General features: G+C 46.1%; 1 pseudogene; it reads left to right on the top strand.

Moving 5' to 3' along the window:
- Positions 1–5,386: 5,386 nt before the first annotated feature.
- LOC142558287 (uncharacterized) lies at positions 5,387–9,894 on the top strand (annotated as a pseudogene).
- Positions 9,895–10,103: the final 209 nt, after the last annotated feature.

The following is a 10,103-nucleotide window of genomic DNA, read 5'->3' as shown; positions in this document are numbered from 1 at the left end:
CGCAGGCGGTTGTATGCACGGGTAATGCCCAGATGTCCAGCAGTAGGAGCGTCGTGAAGTTGCTGGAGCACGGCGAGTCGAAGGTGCTTGGGAATGACTAGGAGGAGCTCCGGGCCGTCAGGACGAACGCTACGATGGTATAAAGTTCCATCGCGCAAGGTGAACATCCGGAGGGATGGGTCATTGGGCGAGGAGCTTAGGTGTTCCATAAGTGTTCGAAGAACAGGATCTTTGAGCTGCTCGTCGCCAATATGGAGGAAGCCGGAGAGGGATAGAACACTGATGTCCGAGTCTGCGTCGGTATCGTCCGGTTGCTCCAGGGGATTGCGAGATAGGCAGTCAGCGTCTTTATGCAGGCGCCCTGACTTATACATAATAGAAAATGTATATTCTTGTAGACGCAATGCCCAAGGTGCAAGTCGTCTAGTTGAGTCCTTCAAAGAGGAGAGCCAAGCAAAGGGCGTGATGATCGGTTACGACGCAGAAGCTTCGACCGAAAAGGTACGGGCGAAATTTCGCGACCGCCCATACGAGCGCGAGACATTATCTCTCAGTAATGGAGTAATTTCGCTCGGGCGTGGAAAGAAGGCGGCTAGCGTAAGCGATGACACGGTCTTGGCCCTGTTGACGCTGAGCGAGGAGAGCGCCGATGCCATGACCACTCGCGTCAGTTCGTACTTCAGTGGGCGCAGAAGGGTCAAAGTGTGAAAGAATTGGGGAAGTTGTAAGCCGCTCAATCAGGGTAGAGAAGGCTTTCTCCTGCAGTGGTCCCCAAGAGAAAGAGACGTCTTTCTTAAGAAGGCCAGTGAGAGGGGGAGCGATGTCAGCAAAATTTTTCACAAATCGCCGGAAATAGGACCATAAACCCAGAAAACTACGGACATCGTTTGTTAAACAAGGTACAGGAAAATTTCGCACGGCGTGAACTTTCTGTGGATCAGGTTGGATTCCGGCGGCGTTTACGAGATGGCCGAGCATGTTAATTTCACGGCGACCGAAATGGCACTTGGAGGAGTTTAGCTGAAGGCCAGCCCTGCGAAACACGGAAAGTATAGTTGTGAGGCGCCGCAGATGGCTCTCAAATTTCGGCGAAAACACAATCCCATCGTCGAGGTAACAGAGGCATGTAGACCACTTCAAGCCGCGCAAGAGAGAGTCCATCATGCGCTCGAATGTAGCTGGCGCATTGCATAATCCAAAGGGCATGACTTTAAATTGGTACAGACCGTCCGCTGTGACGAAGGCGGTTTTCTCGCGGTCCATCTCATCGACGCTAATCTGCCAATAGCCGGAGCGGAGGTCCATTGATGAAAAGTATTGGGATCCGTGAAGGCAGTCAAGGGCGTCATCAATGCGAGGCAGGGGATAAACATCCTTCTTTGTCATCCTGTTGAGGTGACGGTAGTCAACTGAGAAGCGCCACGAGTTGTCTTTTTTTTTTACTAAGACAATTGGTGATGCCCAGGGGCTACTGGAAGGTTCAATGATGTCCTTGTCCATCATCCTGTCTACCTCTTTCTGTATGATGGCCCTTTCCGTCGCGGAGACACGATATGGCCGCCTATGAATGGGGCTGGCGTCACCGGTGTTGATGCGATGCGTGACAACAGATGTCTGACCAAGTGGGCGGTCGTCCAAATCAAAGATGTCCCGATAAGATGACAGGAGGTGACGAAGAGCTGCTGTTTGCTTGGAAGGAAGGTCAGGGGCGATCATCTTAGAAACATCGTCCGCAGGAGTCAAGTACAGAGGAGTGGGCGACAAAGGTCCGTTGGTACTGAGGAAGGACTGAGAGGTCAAAGAAGAAACCTCAAATTCTTCCAAAGGAGTGACATGTGCTATGGCGATACCGTGTGGCAGCACACGCGACGAAAATCCAAAATTGAGGATGGCTACGCGAGTGCAGTTTTCGCGGATTCGGATTAAGGTGCTCGGCAGGGCAATATTGCGCGACAAAACGACGTCAGTAAGTGGCGACACGACGTACTCGCCGTCGGGTACGGGGGGACAGGGCGTCAGGAGGACATTTGTAGCCGCTTGTGGAGACAGCCTTGCAAACTCAGCAGAACATAAGCGGTGTGAAGCACAAGTTGTTGCGTCGGCAGGAAGCTGCAGATCTAACTGTACAACACCTGCGGGGCCGTAAATTTGGGCAGAGTGTTTCGAAAGGAAGTCGAGGCCGAGAATTAGGTCGTGCGGACAGTGTTCAAGGACGATAAATAGAACAACGGTATAATGACCCCAATGGTCACACGTGCTGTGCACATTCCAAGGACAGGTGAAGTACTCCCATCGGCGACTCACACAGTGCCCGGTATGGCGGGTGTCAGAACCTTTTTGAGCCTTCGGCGGAGAGCAGCGCTCATACCTGAAATCTGTGCCCCTGTATCAACGAGAGATCTAACAGGAACGCCATCAACTTCAATGTCCAGTAGGTTTCCACATGTAGGCAGGGTCAACAGAGGATTTGAGGGCCGGGTCAGAGTTGCAGCTTCACCTCCGCGAGCTGCACCGCCTAGTTTCCCAAAGCGAAGCGAGCGGTTGCAGAAGGGGACGAAGAGCGGTGAACGAGAGGCGAAGGGGTCCTACGACCTTGCGGAGACGGGGAGCGGCTGGATTTTAGTGGAGCACTGTCGGCGTTGATGTTCCTAGTCGACGTATAGGGCGAGAAAGTACGATTGTCCGGTACTTGGCGGTAGTGACTCGGAGACGACCACCGAGGAGGCGGTGACCAGTGGTTGCGGCAATGACGGGCGATGTGTCCAATACCGGAACATTAAAGCAGATGGGTTTATCATCCGCTGTGCGCCGGTCAGCTGGGTTGCGACGGAGTGGCGGAAAGCTTTGCGCCTGGGAGCGAGCGGCCGGAGAAATCTGGTAGGTATTTGTATGGCGGATCGAGCAGAGAGATGGAATGCCCAAACTTGCTATTTCCTCCTGAACTGCCGCTTGTATAAGGGAGATAGCGGGCACGCTTTCCCGACAGTTGGGAAGAACTGGAGCCGGAGCCATGACCTCACGCTCACGGCGAACGATGCGCGTGATATCTTCCGGTCCTGTGGGCTGAACGAACCGCGGCGGGTCTTCGCAAGAAGATGTCGCGGCGGTATTGGGCAATCGGTCGAAAGTTTGGGCGACGCGGTGGCCCTTCGCTTGTTCGAAGCGCCGGCACTCCTTTACAATTGCATCTACAGCGGCACAATCCTTACACATCAGAAGATTGAAGGCATCGTCTGCAATACCTTTCAGTATGTAGCCAATCTTGTCTGCCTCGGTCATGTTGTTATCAGCCTTGCGACAGCTGGCCAGCACATCCTGTATGTACATGACATAGGATTCTGTGGACGTCTGAGCGCGGCACGCAAGTTTTTTTTTTTTTTTTTTGCTGCCAGCTGACGACCGACAGGTCTGCCAAACAGGTCTCGCATTTTTTCTTTGCAGGCTTCCCAGCTCGTTAGGACAGCTTCGTGTGTGTCACACCATTGCTTGGCAGTTCCTCTTAGATAAAATACCATGTTTGCTAGCATCATTGTTGGATCCCACCTGTTGTTGTCGCACACTCGCTCGTACATCGTAAGCCAGTCCTCGACGTCGGCGTTGTCCGTGCCACAAAATGTCCCTGGGTCCCGCGGATGAGTGAGGATGACCGTTGGCACGGGATGATGAGGCGTTGTCGCTTGTGTCGATTGATTTGCCATTGTGGCTGCAGGTAGATGACGTCCGCTGCGAAGTACCGTGATTGTACCCCGCACCTTCCACCAAAATGTTGCAGGAAGAAAGCAGGGCCACGAGTGTAAAATAATGTATATTTACAACTGAGGTTAATGGCGTTCAGACAACTGCCAGACTTCGTCTTCCTCTAGTACAATCCAACTTCCTTTCCTTCACCCTAACAATATGTAACTTGTTATTTATGCACGATTTCCATTCCTTTTGCCATTTTGATGCTACGGCCTTACGAATCACTCGGATAGTGTCTTTGTATGGAAGTGAGTTTTATGTGAGTTATCCTTTTGTGCGATGCCATGGATGCGCTTCTATGTGCTGTTTCATTCCCTGGTATCCCAACATGGCTTAGCACCTAGCAGAATCGTATGGTTCCTCCGTATTTCTTATTAAAGACAATGTTTAAGATATCGCCAAGCAGGCGCTCAGACGTGGAGTTTAAGTTTAGAGCTCTTAGGGCACTTAACGAATCGGTATAGATCATAGCATTCTTCTGCTTGTCAGTAGTAATTTGCTCAACTGCCTTCCATATTGTATAAACTTAGGCGGTAAAGATTGAAGAAAAACTATTTATCCATATGCTATTTTCCGAATGTTTCGTTACGATCACGACACCTACATATTCTTGTGTTTTAGAGTCGTCAGCGTAAAATTCCGTGTTGTTTTTGTATTTTTCCTGAGCAGCTCGGAACTCTTGTATTACGTATTCTTGTGGAATGTCTTTTTTCTTTAAATTGGTTAGTGTTCAGTTTATGGCTGTGTAAAATTGCACCACGGGGGCAATCTTGGTGGTCTTTCAGCAACCTACAGGACTGCAGGAGGAACATAGGTCTGAAAGTATTCTTAGTGTCGTAAGATAGGTGGCCGAATCATGTTCGATTTATTTGTGTAGTGTACCCGTGGTTTGCACTGTGTTAGGATATTGTAACATATATGTTGTGGTGATAACCGAATTCTCAGTACATAGCAAAGTGTACGTAGTGCTCTGCGGTGCTGTAGGGAATGCTCATTGCAGTCAACGTATAAACTTTCGACAGGCGATGTTCTGTAGGCACCACTCGCCAGTCGTAGGCCGATATTATGAACTGGATCAAGTCACCTAATGTAGGACTGCCTAGCTGCACCGTAATCTATACTGCCGTAGTAGAGGATGCTACGTACAAGGGACTAGTATATACGTAGTGGGCATGTTCAGTCAGATCCCCGTGCTTGTGTCATAAATCCTTGAGGATATTTAGCGCTTTATTTGCTTCAATTTTAGTTGTGTTAATGTGGGACAGGAATTTCCGTTCTGTGTCAAAAGTTACGCCTAAAAATTTGCAGTCTTCTTTGACCGGCAGCGTTGTACCTTCCGATGTGAGAACCGGACTGCAGTGTAACCCTCGTTTCTGAGAAAAGAGAACTGTAACAGTTTTGTATGTTGAAAACCAGAAACTTTTTTGTCAGCCCATTGTGCAAGATTATTTATCGTTATTTATCGTATTTCGCAAGTGGGTAAGTATTAGCCCCGAGAAAGAGGAATGGTGCCACCTGGCGGCAACTTCAGATGACGTCACGGCCAGGACTCGAGTTTGGGCAGCCGCCCAGATAACGTACGCTCGCTTCGTCGCACCGCGTAGCACGGTGTTTGCGTTCGCTTTTTGCTTGCAGCAAGCTTCCGATGAATGACGAAAGCAGCAGTGATCGTGTTTCAGGTAAGCAAACAACATTTCTGTGTACAATCGTCCTCAATGCGCGAACGAGAAACGCACGCACTCCATCGTGCATGCTTGGAAAGCGGTGCTCGGGCGATCGCTTTCGGGTATAGTTCCACTTTCACAAGAGTGCTCTGCATGCGTCCGCGTATGTGTCCGACAGCGTTTGCTTTGGCACTGCGCTAAGCTTTCTATCTAAGCACAGTGACAAGAGCGCTGTCAAGTCTCGCGAAATCTACCGAAAGTGACACTACATCCGAAAGTGATCACCATAGAAAATTCCACCGTAGCTGTTGTGTCAGTTTTCTTGTATGCTCACTGACACACCTTGTTTAATTTCATGTTTTCCTTGTAATAGCTAGCTGTTATCGTTTCTGTTTATCTACACGAACGAGTTGAAGGTGGTAATTGGTGGAGTTTCTTTCCTGCTGGCCGCTCGTCTCAATTCGTGCAGCGCCGCAGCAGTCGCGCTGTCACATGTATTAGTTTACACAACCTACTTGTAAATTATTTTGTTCGCAGTTGCATTACCGCTGAGCAGAATCAACCGGTATGTGGTCAAGGCGTGCGAGACGAGCCGGTGCCTCACTGAGGCGGAGGAGGTTTATTATGCGGGCCACGTCTTTGAGTGCGCCGTCGAAACAGCTGAGAACGCTCGTTTCGACTTTCTGGCGTTCGTCTTGCAAACGACTGCTATCAACAGTGCTCCTCATGAAGTGAAGATTACTGTTTGCGACGCGGTGGTGGATCGAGCCAGCTGTTCGTGCAAAGCAGGGTATGACTACTCGATCACTGGCCGGCTGCTGGGAAGAAACTTTCTCCCAGTATGCGTAAGCATACCCCCTAATTTAAGTTGGCCTACCCCTAAACTTTAGCTGGCCCACCCTCAAATTTAAGCTGGCTCTCCTGCAAATTTAAAGTTGGCCTACCCCCCATTTTTAAGTTGGTCAACCCCCAAATTTCAAATTGGCCCACGTCCAAATTTCAGTTGGCCCAGCTTTACCATAAGCTCCTCATGCATTTTCCATGAATCCCTGTATCCTTAATTTCCTTATAGCCCCCCTCTCTCCTGTATCCTTAGGGTATTATTTTAACTGCTTTAAATTGTTCTTTATCGCTTATAAAGCTACCCATCTAGATTTACACTATTATAATAAGTAAATGTCATAATTTTGCATATTATGCATTTTTGAGCACACAAAAGGCATTACACTTTTCGCGTGACGGCACTAGGGTACTCACAAAGAGTGCTTATGCCCTAATACTTAAGTTTCCATTTGACATTCGAAAGCACATGTTGCACTGTGTGATTGGCACTGTTTTGTTTGATATTTAGATATCCTTGGTGATTTTTTATTGCAAACAAATCTATTTAATGTCTCCCATGGCAGATAGCGCTATTCTGTCAGATCAACTGTTTATTGGAAAGGTGCGCATTACTTGCACGATAAATTGCAACGTGGTTAGGTAACATCAATGATTCGCTAATTTTCTTGATCACTATTAACTTTGGGGCTCATGTTCCAATTGCGGAATTCAAGCCAAGCAGTATTCAAGTCACATCCATTTAGCAGAAATACTAGCCTAGCACGAATTTTTCTTTTGTATATATGGTGAAAACTACCTATATAAACATGTATTTAAATGCATTCCTGTTACATTTTAACTAGTAACTTTATTTTTTTTTGCAGTGAAGCTGTTTTTGAAGTGCCTCTTTTTGCTAAAAAGTCACTTGTTTTAGGCTGCAAGGAGCATTAGTCTTGGCAGAAAAGTTATTCCTTCAGACTGAAACTTCACATCAGTCATTGTTCTAATGCATGGTAACCAGTTTAATGAATGTATGATTAGGCATTATTTATAAAAAAATATTATGCCTAAAGACTAAGACCACTTTGTGAGGTTTAATGTCTTTGGAATTGATATATCCTAACCGTTTTTATTTTACAGAAAATACAAGTGCAAACACATTGTAGCTGTACTGCTGCATATTAATGCTGCCAGGACTTTCTACAAGCTCTCGCCAACTGACTAGCCACAGAAGTGGGGCAAGAAGCACAAAGAGCGTGTTAAACAAAAGTATGAGCCAAGAGCTGTAGTCGACCTTTCATGTGCAAAGAAGGTTTGCGCATATATTATTCTTTTAAAACTTAGAGCAATGAGAGGGAAAACAGCAAGTCCTATGCTGAAATGAAGGGCAGCTCCCAATTTCTACTTTCAATGTTGGTTCGGTGAAAATGCTCTTGTAGATAGCCTTGTTGTTTGCATTTTCTTAAGCTGCAAGAACAGTTTCATGACTTCAACAAGCGCACTAGCTTTACTGTAAACTATGTACTGCAAATGCTATTTACAGATGCCTTTGTCATAGGCACAGAGTACGAATGAAGTCATTAGTGCTAGCTGTTGAGTATAGTTAACAATATGCACACCTTAGGCGAATGCTTGACATCTCTTATTCTAAACAGAAATAGGATGTAGCACTCTTTGATGACGCGAAAATATGAATTTTTTGCTTGCTTATTAAGTTTGAAAGGTGGGAAAATGAATGCACAAAGCTTAATGCTAAATGCTCAACTATCGAATGGGTGCCGTGTTTACAACTAAGAAGTTTTCATCTAGAACATAACATTGGTGCTTCTCTTGTTGCTACATCTTCCAGGCAAAAATCAAAAAGACTCCCCAGCTGGAAGGCAACATACTTGAAAGACTTCTGGAGAATGTCAGCTATCAATCTGCAGCAAAAATGCACTTAGACAGAGGTACTGAATTAGGTATGCATTCAAATTTGGTTTGGCTTTTTGAATCTGAGTCTCATAAAGGACTGGCCAGCAGCAGCTACTTGGCCCCTCAGCATAATATCCATATCAGGTGGCAGTAATGCAGTGCGCAGACATGTCCAATACTGCACAAATTTAATTTTGCATGTCTTTCCTATACTGAGTATTTGCAATGTGAGCCAGCACTTCTGAGCCAGCACCCAGACACTTAACACTCATTGGTTCTTTGAAGGAGTTAAGAAGCCTTCTTGACATCAGTGGTGAAGTGACAACAGAAGGGCTACTTGAACACTTGCAGGAAAGCAAGAGTCACGAAGACGTTATAATGATTGAAAAGTTAACACGAGATCAGGCATAATCTAGTCTCTGGTTGCGCCACAGGGTAGGCATGATCACAGCTTCTATTGCCTACAGCATATTTACCCGTGTAAAGACGTTGAGGACGAAGATGGGCCCGCATGATTTGAGACCCTTGCTTAAAAAAGTGATGCGGCAGAATAATGTCCGTACAGCAACAATGTGTCGTGGCAGTGCACTCGAAGGCTGTGCAAGAAAATGTTATCAAAGCCAGCGAGCCACTCGTGAGAATTTGGTTGTGAGGCAGTATGAACTTTTCATTATGGAAGGCCCTCCTTACATGGGTGCAAGTCCAGATGGATTAGTAAAGTGCAACTGTTGTCCTGAGCGGGAACTGGAAATCAAATACCCTGAATCCATGAAAAAATTCTCGGAAGAGAATATGGAGAAAAACAAAGAAAAGGCTTTGACTCAGAACCTAAAGCGTGCAACCACATATTTCTGCCAAGTGCAGGTACAAATGAGCATCACGGCAGGTCACCATGCAGATATGTTTGTGTTTGTCAATGAAGAAGATAAAATTTGCATTCCAGTGCTATTTGATGAGGCATATTTCCGCGATGTGGTTGAAAGATCTTCCTAATTCTATCAGCAGTACATACTGCACATGTTCTTTCTGCATGAACTGCCTTGTTTCAGTTGCACATGCAATTTTTTATGCATTGCACATAACCAAACTACAGCCTCCCTTTGTTAAGCCACAAAATGACTGATATATGAGGTTTAACATTCCAACGTAACAAAAGGCTTATTAGGGATGATGTCGGGGGACGTTTTACATCAATATTAGGTTCGCTACAACGTGGCTAAAGCTTGGTATATAAGCATATTGCTTATTTTTTTGCTCTCTCAGTAGGAACAGAACCGAGAAATGAACCTGCGACTTCATGTTCAGCAACAGAACGCCATTGTCAAGTTAATTCGATACATAAAAAATTGTATGTGCAATCAGAGAAAGCACTCCTAGAAAGTTTGGAGACATCTGCAGTTTCAGTGCTTTTACTGATGTACAGTGCAGTCCACTGTCAAAGGGAATAATGAAATGTGCGGCCCTCACTTGGCTGGCAACCTAGCTGCATCTGGCTGCGGAAGCAATCTTAGTGCACTGCACAGGTATGTCGAAAGGGGGTGATAGCTAACAACTACAAGTTATCTGCTCCAAATCTAGGTTATTGTACTGCTTCTAGAAAGGAAAATCTGGACATGCTGTGCACTAAAGTGTTTCCTTTAACAGTGGACCCCTCTGTACAGTGAGCAAGAAAATGCAAACACGGTAGCATGCTGTAGCACACAAAAATTAGCATTATGTCACTATTAAAACACATTTGTGTGTAAACAGCTGAGCCGTGCAGTGGCTAGAGCAATTTCTGATGCAACCCCGAACCATAAGAGACACTCGAATGACAGTCTAGGAATCACAGGCAATGCATTTGTCTATGTGGCATTCTATGTATTTAATTTTTGGGTCACTGCATTATGCAATGCGACTGTGATATAGTAAATATAATTGTGATATCAGAAACTCATCCTGGGGAATAACAGTAGTCATTTG

The sequence above is a fragment of the Dermacentor variabilis genome, chromosome 9 (genome assembly GCF_050947875.1).
Source record: "Dermacentor variabilis isolate Ectoservices chromosome 9, ASM5094787v1, whole genome shotgun sequence".
Taxonomy (NCBI): Eukaryota; Metazoa; Arthropoda; class Arachnida; order Ixodida; family Ixodidae; genus Dermacentor; species Dermacentor variabilis.
Note: the sequence above shows the minus strand (reverse complement) of the source record. Positions and strands in the feature narration are given on the sequence as shown.